Here is a 10,971-nt window from a genome sequence, read left to right on the forward strand (position 1 = left end):
TTTGAGGTTAGGGTAGCATTACTTAGCCTTGGCATTGTTCACATATAATTACACTTACCATTCGAGTATTGAGATGACACCTTTTGAGGCTTTATATAGTATGCAATTCTAGTCCCTAATTAGATGGTTTAGGTCTTTTGAGATTAGACCCCATGGTACTATTTTGCTTCATGAGTCGTTGGATAGAGTAAGGGTGATTCAACATAGGTTGAGGGAAGCTCAAAGTAGGTAAAAGGACTATGCAGATCGTAGACTTCATGCTTTGAGATTTGGAGTTGGTGATGGGATATTCCTCTATGTATCTCCCATGAATGATGTGGTGAGGTTCGGGTATGAAAGGCAACCTCAACCCTAGATATATTGGACCCTTTGAGACTCTTCTCATAGTTAGTGAGGTGGCGTATGAGTTTGCCTTCACCCTTAAATTTTGTTGTTGTTCATTGAGTTTTCCATGTTTCTATGTTGCGGAAATACATTCTTGTTCCATCTCATGTACTTAGATAGGAATCAGTCAAGTTGGATATATGGTTTATTTCCCTGTAGGAGACTATGCTCATTTGGCGAGTGATATCAGGTGGTTGCGCACTAGAAAGATTTTTCTAGTACAAGTTCACAGGATGATCAAAGCCAAAGGGGACGTAAAGATTTTGATTACATCACTCGATGCCCATACAAAGTGGTCCAAGACATGTTCAAGCAAAGAGCTCAATGATGTACTTGATTAACCCCTTTCAAGCTCCTAAACCCATAATTCCACGTATGGATGGATTATGCTTTGAAGAGCCTATGTGGGTTATTTCCAAAATAGCCACTTTTGGTCTATTTTTGTAATAGAGTATTTTATGCAAAGGCAAACACTATAAATAGATGACTTAGTGATTTTATTTTCAACATTTGATGATTTATGAATGGATGCTCTTATGAGTGAATGGAAAGCTTGGACTAGCTTGTGTTGATACCTTGTTCAGAAATATGGGTTGCTTGGGAATACGATTCCATGGAGGTTTACATACGAGTTAGGTGCATTTGGTAATCATTAAGGGAGGTCTTAAGGTTTGATATACCCTTTATTTTCATTTTGTGTTTATCTTTCAATCTTGTTACCTTATTTGTTATCTTATGTCTAGCCTTGTTTTCCCATCATTTTTGTGTGTATCTTCTTTTTGTATATTTGTTGAGGGGTGATTTTTCTACTCATTAGCACTAAACGTATGTATAAATTAACTTATTTTGAATAAATTAATGAGACATATTGGCGATGAAAAACACTAATATCCACTCTTTGTAAGCATAGAGTTGAGGAGATCAAAAGATGTGGATTGGAGCTGAAAATGATAAAAAGAGAGCAAAGAAGAGTGTAGTTGAAGACCTGGATAAATCAACATCAGTTACCCTAACTGAGGTCCTCAAACCACAGTGCAACCAATCAAAATGTTCAGCATAACACGGTCGTAGAACACAACTACAGTCCCGTGGAGGCAGTCACGGACAGTCATGCACGATCTTGGTTTAGTGAGAATATGCCCGGGTGAAGATCTGTAAAAGCACGGAGATAAATCCCAACCAGATATAAGCAAATACCATTTATTCTACGGGCATTGCATACCTTATAACTATTTTTTATTTAAGAAGAATGGGAAAGTGTGTAACTACTCTTGGAGGCCAAATTTCTTAGTGATTTTGTGAAGAATGAATGTTTTGGATAATGTTCATGGTATATTTCTCCTTAATTTCTTCATGAGTAGCTAAGTAATTTAGTCTTGGGATTATGTTAAACTAGAGGGTAATTGTGTGTGGGTATTGTTGTGTTTGTATGGATTTTAGTTGTTAAGTATGGATTCCACCATTGCTTGAGCTTATGGGTTTGAATTTGAAAAGTGAAAACCCCAAATCTCCAAATAGGTTTGATGGGTGAAAACCCCAAACTCTAGAAACCTTTTATCATCCTCGAAAGAGGGATGAAAGTGAACATTAGGTAACATAAAACATCCTCGAAAGAAGGTTATCGGGGGATGAGACAATGGTGGACAATTGAGCCTATGGTTTACTAACTTTTAGAAAATTAGAAATAACTGCATTTGGAGTGTAAATCATGTCAAGAGAATCATCCTAGAAATATGAATTCTTGATTGACGTTTTGGGTGATTATGAAAAATTACACACTTGTTAGGTGGTCGAGAGAGCCAACGGGTGAAATCATTGTGGTTTTGTTGAAAGATTGACCCCAATGATCTTCGACCTAGACTATCCTTTAGTTAATAGCTAAATTCCATGTTGAACCAACATCAACCTACAGGCATTACCTTTAGGTAGGCATAATCCCAAGATTTCCTCAAATAGGCATTACCGTTAGGTAGACATAATCCCAAGATTTTCTTAAACATTTTTGCTTGAAACAAAAGTGTCATTTCTTGATCATTTGTTAAAGATTGTATGAAGAGTATCCAACTAAATCCCCCACTTTATTTTTCATGTCTTATTTATTATCATTCCGGGTAAACTTGCAGTAATTTGAGCATCCATAGGGTTTGAAGTCTATAACTCATTCCTTGAGATTCGAACCCAATTAAAATTGGGTTACTTGACAATGACCACCTCACTCTTAAACTATGGGACCGAGTTGAGCATTATCAAAATGGCACCATTACAGATGAGTGAAATATAGATTTTACTTGTGAAATATGATTCTTACATGGGAATACCCATAGTGATATCATGCACTTTATTTGTTGTTTTTAATTCTTGTTTTAGGTGATCACAGTATTAACGGAACAATGAGTGACAGCAGAAGCAACATGGTCCCCTTTGATGCCCCTCGAGATAATGATGGCCCACTATATGAAGTAGGCCAAACAAAAGCGATCCGCATTCCGACAAATAATGTTAATAGAGTTTTCCATGGGACTAGCATCATGATTCATCAGTTGCAAATGAAAGGATTGTACTGAGGTCAAGCCTTTGAAGACCCAAATGTCCATTTGAAGAATTTTGTTGAAGTGCGTCCATTTGAATAGTTTTGTGGAAGTGTGTGCACCGTTCAATATAGAACACATTACCAAGAGTCCATTCAGCTTTGACTTTTCCCATTATCATTAAAGGGAAATGCTATTTCATGGCTACTCTCACTTCCACCTGGCTCAATTACATCTTGGGATGACCATACTATGGTGTTTCTTGATAGATATTTCCCGCCATAAAAGATTCTTCAAAATCGGGATGAAATTTTAAATTTTTTGGCAAATGAACGGAGAACCATTGTTTGATGCTTGGGAGGGGTTTAATGGTAATCTTATTCAATGCCAAAATCATGAAGTCCTAGAGAAAATGCTTTTTGAGATCTTCTACCGTTCCCTTGATCCATTAAACAAAACAGGGGTAGATAATGCGGCAGGTGGTTCCTTAGTGATATTGTATGACAATGCGGCCTTACTATTGATTGGAGAAGTGACTAAGCAAAATCGAGGTTGGCATACCTGAGAAATCAAAGTTCTAAATATTCCTTTAACCACTTCCATGATCGATAATAAACAAAGGAAACAAAATGAAGAAAAGGAGGAAAACATCGCAAAAATATTGACCCAACTCAAACTCTTGAAAAAGCATGTTATGAGCACATCCGGAAAAGCGGTCAATTTCGTAGCATAAAAGTCTTATGAAGATGATGAAGAGGCAAAGAAGTAGAATGAGGAAATCCGCTATTTGGCTAACTACTCGAGGGGTTCCCGCCCTACCTATCAAAGGCAAAGTGTGAATCAAGGTTGGATGCACCGTGAGAGGGATAGAAATTGAAGGGATCCAGAATATTACTATGACCTTTATGTTACTTCTCATGATCGGGCCAAACCTAAAGAGTCAAATATCGTCAACCTAAAAAGTTCAAGACCAAGGATGTGTTGGTAAGGATGTTGGGTAGAGTGGAAGGTACAAACAAAATGGCCCACAAATTGAAGTATGGTTTTTCCCAACTCTCTCAAACAGTGGTGTCTCACTTGCTTCTATCAAGAAATTGGAGACCCAAGTTAGGAAAATCTCTACATAATTAAATATGAGGCCTAGGGGTGGACTTCTAAGTGACACAATTGCTAACCCAAAGAATGATGTGTAAGTCCTAGAATTTTTAACAAGAAGTGGGAAAACACATGATGAACCCATTAGGGGAAACTTGAGCTAAAATTTTCCCAATGCTAAGACCAAGGAGGTGCAGCCTCAAAGAGGAGAAGCAAATGACGAAGAAGTGGTTGAAGTTGAAAAGCCAGCAAGACCAACCATCCCAGTTCCTACTCTATTTCCTCAACGATTGCATAAAAATAGGAAAATAACAAATTGTGGAATTTCATGGCAAAACTTTCTTGGAGATATCCATGAGATTCTAGGATATACTAAGTTGATGAAAAATTTGATACCCAATAAGAAATTTATTTAAGGAGATACTATTGATGTCACTCATGGGTGTAGCACTATCATGCATAGCAAAGATGCAAAAAAAAAGATGACCCCAGAGCATTAACTATTCTTGCACAATTGGGACGCATGAATTTTTAAAATATCTATGTCACCTTGATGCGAGAATCAAATTAATGTCTTTTTTAATATATAAGAAACATGGTTTGTATAACCCGATGCCAACCTCTATGCAGATCTTAATGGCAGTCCAGTCTATAAAAAGGCCGGTGCATATATTGCTTGACGTCCTTATGAAAGTTGACAAGTTTATTCTCCAAGCAGATTTTGTGGCATTGCATTGTGAAATGGACCAAGAGGTACCTATCATTGTTGGTCATCCTTTCAAGTCCATCGGAAGAGCCATTGTCGATCTAGAGCTATTGGAGTAAAATTTTGAGTACAAGAGGATGTGATCTCTTTCAAAATTTGCAAGTCAAAGAAGCAAACCAAGGAGTTACAAGTAGTATCCATGGTGGATATTGAAAATAAGAAGATGAATGAAGAGGAGTTCAAAGAACCACCTTGAGAATGAAGGAAGAAAGACGACGTGCCACGACTATAACTAAGGCGCTAGGTGGGAGGCAACCCATAAATGCCATAAGAGTGGCTCGTATCTTTTTTGTTATGTTATTCTAGGGTAGATGGTATCTTTGGCATATGAATAACCCATACATTTATGGTAATATGGAGTGTATTGTATGAGCTTAAACGGATATAAATGTGTAAAAATTATGTAAAATACTTAACAAGTGAAAACAGGGGAGCATAATTGCTCTCACATAGGTGTCCGCGATCGCGGTCCCTTGACTGCAGTCCTGGACACTTTTGTTATTTATCCCCTAGTTTACCTCATTTCCCTCACACTCCCTTTAAATATTGTACTCTATAATTTGTGCTAATTTCTGGCCAAGTTTGTAAGCCTCAAACAATATCCTTGCATCCCTCCTGCATCATAACACCAGTAAGTGTCATGAATCTGTGCTTTTATTTATAAGAATAGGCTCTATAATGTATATTAAGAAAGGGCCAAAAGTTTCGATTGTTATGCTTTCCATGTTGTCTTACTTGATATTGGAGAGATGTTGGCTACTTGAAAAAGGTGTGCATACAAGTGGAAAATCTTGAGTACCCAAGTACGTTTGGAAAATGTAGAAAAATGAGATGTGCACACCAAGTGTTGATAATTTGCCCAAATAAACTTTCACTAATGATATTTATTTTCTATAGGGCACGTCCATCCACCTGTTACCATTGTTCAAATGATCTTCATATGCACCCATATTGTAGAACATGCTAGTATCCTAAAATTGGAAAAAATCTAAACATGTAGAGTTGACAACGGAACTGCCCTCAGGTATCACGACCGTGGTCATAGACCATGATCACGGTAACATGAATGAAGTCCTGACTCACGATTGCTGTAACTAAGGACAGTTTCTTGCCATTCTAAACATCCTACATTTCTAATTTTTAGTCAAGAAATACTAAGCACCTAGTGCAATGAACTCCAGTGATCATTATAGCATAACTTGCATGATTAAAATGTCATCAAAAAATATAAAGTATAATTAGTGATATCAAGACGATCTCATTGATAAGTATGATCACATCTGATTGATGGCACCCGTTTTCCACACTGATTACTACAGTGATCTTTCAAGGATAAAGTTTCTCCTAAAGAGAGGAGTTTTCTTGGAAAATGTATCAGAGAAACTATCGACACTTCATGACAAACTTTAAGTAATAGGGTAGCGGTTCTTCTCCCCGATCCATGCATTGCAAATGAGCAATGGGTCCGTGAATTTTATGCAAATATCAATAAAATCTGTTGTCTGGATCCACTCAATATGACTGTAAAGATTTGGGGAAAGCTGATAAAAGTTGAGGATAAACAAATTAATGATATTTATGGGCTCAAGTAGGCTGACAAGATTGAATTCAAAATAATGGTGTAAATTGGGGAGTTGGTTGGCACAATGACTATGCCCCAGAAAGGATGTCTCATGGACTAAGACTAAAAGCAATATTTCCATGAATGACTTCACTTCTGAGGTTGGATATGGTTACATATTATTTGTAGTCGAGTTTCTCTTTGCACCCACATGACAGCAGTCCCCAAATTGCATACTAGGATAGTTGCGTGTATTCTAGGTGACATCCCTCTGAATGTTAATTAACTCGTGGTTAATGAAATAGCTCATTTCAAGAACTAATGTGGTATGCATCTATTCTTTCCCTCCTTAATTACCGAGCTTTGTAAAAGAGTGAGGGTGGAAGCGTATGCTTGTGATAAATGGGTGGGCCCTAATTCCCCCATTTACCCCTTGAGGATTAGAGGTGAGGGCGCACCCGATAAAAGTAAGAAAAAAAGACCGACTTGGAAAAACCGGCATGCAGTGAGCCTGAGTCTCATAGGCCAACCACCACGAGAGCTCTTGATGAGATTGAAGTAAATATTATAACCATTAAAGATCTTGTGTATAGTTTTCCATAAGGACCGAGAGAGTCTTCCACCACTCACCATTCTTATATGTCATGTACTGATTATGAGAAGTACAAAGAGGAGCAAAAAAGAAAGAATCTATCATGAACAAGTAGGGTCAATAGTTCAGCATTTAGGCCGTAACATTTAGCAACCAAAAAATATTGTTCCCAACAAGCAAAAAAGAAAGAATCTATCATTGATATGCTTAAAAAGGACTACTCGTCTTTGGCAGAGTCACATCGAGACCTTTGGATTGCACATAGAATTATAGTGATAAGTAAATAGAAGAGAGACGAATGCTTTATTAGGATATGGAAACGTGTGAAGAGCCTATAGAATGTCCTAAGGCCCTGAGATAGACTTTCTTCTTCTTGGGTGGACAGTGATGATGAGACCCCAGTCGAGTAGTCCGATCTTAAAAAAGATGGTGATAATGCAGAGTATGATAGTGATATTATCACTTGATGTGGTTTCAGGGAGCACCCTTATCTTTCTTATATTTGATTATTTATACAGTGGGGACACTTCTATATTCTTAGTTGGGGGTTGATGTGTGAGCAGATGCCAAAATATTTGAGGCTTTTAACAGAAAATAATTGCAAAGTATTAAGCAACTTTTGTTGTTTTTTTTGTCTTCTCTTTGATATTAAGTAAAATTCAAGATTCAAGAGAAATAATAGTAATAGAAGTAAGAGAGTTGATTTTTTAGCAAGTAGAGAGGGAAGTATAGTTGACAACTTGTCTGATAAGTTGTCAGCCTTGTGATAAGCTATCAGAGTTTCTGTCATCCTTAGACAGAGAATAAGATTCAACAAAAAGAAGTGGCAAAAACCTGTGATAAGCCATCAAAGTGTTGATAAGCCATTAGGCTTACGTAGTTCTTGAGGATTTTAAGTGAAGAAGCGCTGATAATTCTGATAAGTCATCACATATCTGATAAGCCGTCAGGTTCATCATCAGCCGAAGACCAAACTTGTTCAAATGTGAAGAGGAGCTGACGACATTCTTGTTAAGGCATTAGACTCCACATAAGCTATCACATACGTCGTCGTCTGTTCAAAAAAATACTATGAATTGTGATTTTGTTTCCATAATTAGGATAAAGTATTTAAAGCATATGTTTGGGTTTTCTAATAAAAAGGGGAAGAACATCTTGAACTTATTCCAAAGGCATAGACACCTTTTTTTGGGGCTCAAAACTTAGAGTTCAATTTTCAACTCTTTGATTTGGTTGTGGGAATTTTCTCTTGAACATAGAAGAGAATCAACTTTAGACTTTATCATTTGTACGTTTAATTACTTTGAATGATAATTATAATTGTTGATATCTCTTTCTTTCTCATGTGGAACTAAAACCCACAACTAGGGTTGTGGGATCTATGATTATTCACCCATGTATTTAATAGTTTGTTAGGGTTTGGGTGATTGTGGGGACATCTTGATAATTCCTTTGTAGTGATTGTTATTTATTGGTTGCAAACAATAAATCCTGCCTTATGTTGAATTGCTCGAACTGAGAAATAAACTAAAGGTAGTGAATTATCAACAAGGATTTAGGAAGGTTAAGCTCCCATTTAATGAGTAATGTTGTAACTAGATTGATCAACTTAAGATAAAATCAGTATGAATAGAATTATTTTCTAAGATCAAGATAATTAGGGAGTTTTACATCTAGGCAGGTTGAGAAACACTTAGATGGACAGTCGAAACTGATAATTTGGTGTTTCCCACAAGTCATGAGAACCTAATACTACAATTATTAGTTAATTGGGATTACTAATCGTAGTGACCACAACCATAGTTCCTCTCTATCACTGATTTGAACTATTAAAATTTTAGTTTTGAGCTGTGAAGCAAGTTAAAACTTTAACATTTGTTTGATTATCAAAAACCCCCATTTTATCTTTTCGTATCATTTGTTTGAATTCATCATATAGCTATAGTTTCAAATTAGTTTAATCACAACTAACATTGTTCCTCATGGATTTGACCTCAATTCTAAAGTTGGGTAAATTTATTGACGATGACCACCTTGCACGAAATTAATGTGTAAGTTGAGCATTATCAAAAATGGCACCGTTAATGGGGACCAAATTGGCGTATTGAGTTAGTTTGAAATTTTGGCCTACTTGCTTGAATTCATACTTGTAAATATTTGTCTTTAGTTTTCTTTTATTTCATGTGTTAGGTTAATTTTTATTTTAGTTTACTTATTACTATGGCATCGTGGAATGAATATGAGCTTGGTGGTTGAAAATCTTATCTTGATGATCCGTGTCCATATTGTGATGGACCTCACTTTTGGAACAACTATAGATATGCTCCTCAGAGAGAGTTGTGTGCACCATCTCCATCCTAGCGGGAGTATGATTGCTCTTTATGTTGTGTTCAAGATGGACGTTGGAGTGATTTCCTAAATCCCCCCTATTCTGCTAACCCTAATTCGAGTTTTTTTATGAGTTTGATAGGTCTTATGGTCAAGAAAAGGAAGAACGAAGCACCGGTAAGAGTGGCATTAATGCTATGTTTCAATGAATATTGGATCTTCAGAAAAAAATATATGATATAATATGTGATATGCGTTAAGACGTGAAGTCAATCATTCATGAGGAAATAGATATAAAGGTCAATCATTCAAAGTATTCTTCTATATTATGTTTAGATGATATCTTGTTTGTGGAATCATTTAAAATAATGAAAGAGTGTTAAGATGAGGAGCAAGAAACCTATATTGATGTTGAGCTTGATGATGAGCAATCCTCGATGATTTCCCAACCAACCATGAGAAATGATGCCAAGATTGAGAAAATGGTTCGAGAGGCAAAAGAAGAAACCAAGCCAATCTCTTATAAAGACTCTAGCCCAATTCAGGGTGTAGAGGTCGAGAAGGAACCAACTCCAAAATTAGGGAGAAGACCTCACTCGAATCACTTTTCAACATTATGCTTGGTGGATATGATGAAATTCGAATCACCCAAGCAAATAATGAATTTTGGAAATAAGGAGAAAAATTCCTACATTTTGGAGTTTTTCATGCCGAAAGGGTATAATACATCCCCAATCTTGAAGGTCTAGAAACTTAAAGATCTATATCCATTTAGTGTCTTTTTAAGATTCTCACCGTTGCCAAATAAGCCCACATGAATTTTTGGTGCAAAATTGGGCAAGCGGTTCAAGTCTTCGAAGTAGCGTGATAGAACTTTCCTTATCATGCTCTCATATTTGCCCAACGTACCTAAAAGATGTACAGATCGAAAGATGGGCCGATGATTCAAATCATCTAAGTGAAGAGATAAAGGATGAAGCACTTTTAAGGTATCTTGATGAATTCTGAGTAGTTAGGATAACCTAGTCATGTCGCGACATTAAATCTGGCGCTTCTTGGGAGGAAACCCAAGGTATTTTATTATTTGTATTCTTATTATGTGATTGACATCAGATCTTTGCGTCCATTGTGCCATAGGTATGTTTCTATCTCTCTTGCTTTGGTTTGACGCATTGGGGACATTGAATGATTTTAAATTGAGGGCGGGGCTACTTGTGGGTGTTGATGTCCTCTTGGGGTTTTTGTTGCCATGACTCTTTTCCCCATAGTGTTGTTCTTAGTAGAGCCAGCATGTTTATGCATATTGTAATTTGTTGTAAAATATTACAGTTGACTAGGATAAATACAAGTATCTTAGGCAGTTAATATATTTTTGTTAATTTTTAAACACCTCTTCAAAGGTCTATTTTATAACTGTGTGATATGCATTTATGTATGACCACTTTGTATCTGGTTATGGCTTGAGTACTAGTGACAAGATAAGCATTGCTAAATAATAGTATGTACCGAATGGGTAGTAGCTTGTGATGTACCTTTGTGCCGTGTGTGTATGAGATACTACCTAGTTTCCATTGTGTGTTAAATCCAGAACTCAGTCGATTGATCTTTCCTTAGTTGTAGGATAGCAGTTAGGAAAGGATCATAGTCTGTTGTTGATATTAGTCCACTTTTAGTCTTAATGACCTTCTATGTGTGGATAATATCCCTTGATCCTGAA

At 36.6% G+C, this 10,971-nt stretch overlaps 1 non-coding gene across 1 annotated transcript; it reads right to left on the minus strand.

Moving 5' to 3' along the window:
- Positions 1–3,207: 3,207 nt before the first annotated feature.
- LOC124897433 lies at positions 3,208–3,314 on the minus strand. Its single transcript, XR_007054152.1, has one exon. It is a non-coding gene; the product is annotated as a small nucleolar RNA R71 (small nucleolar RNA).
- Between the last annotated feature and the right edge of the window lie 7,657 nt (positions 3,315–10,971).

The sequence above is a fragment of the Capsicum annuum genome, chromosome 3, assembly GCF_002878395.1.
Source record: "Capsicum annuum cultivar UCD-10X-F1 chromosome 3, UCD10Xv1.1, whole genome shotgun sequence".
Classification (NCBI taxonomy): domain Eukaryota; kingdom Viridiplantae; phylum Streptophyta; class Magnoliopsida; order Solanales; family Solanaceae; genus Capsicum; species Capsicum annuum.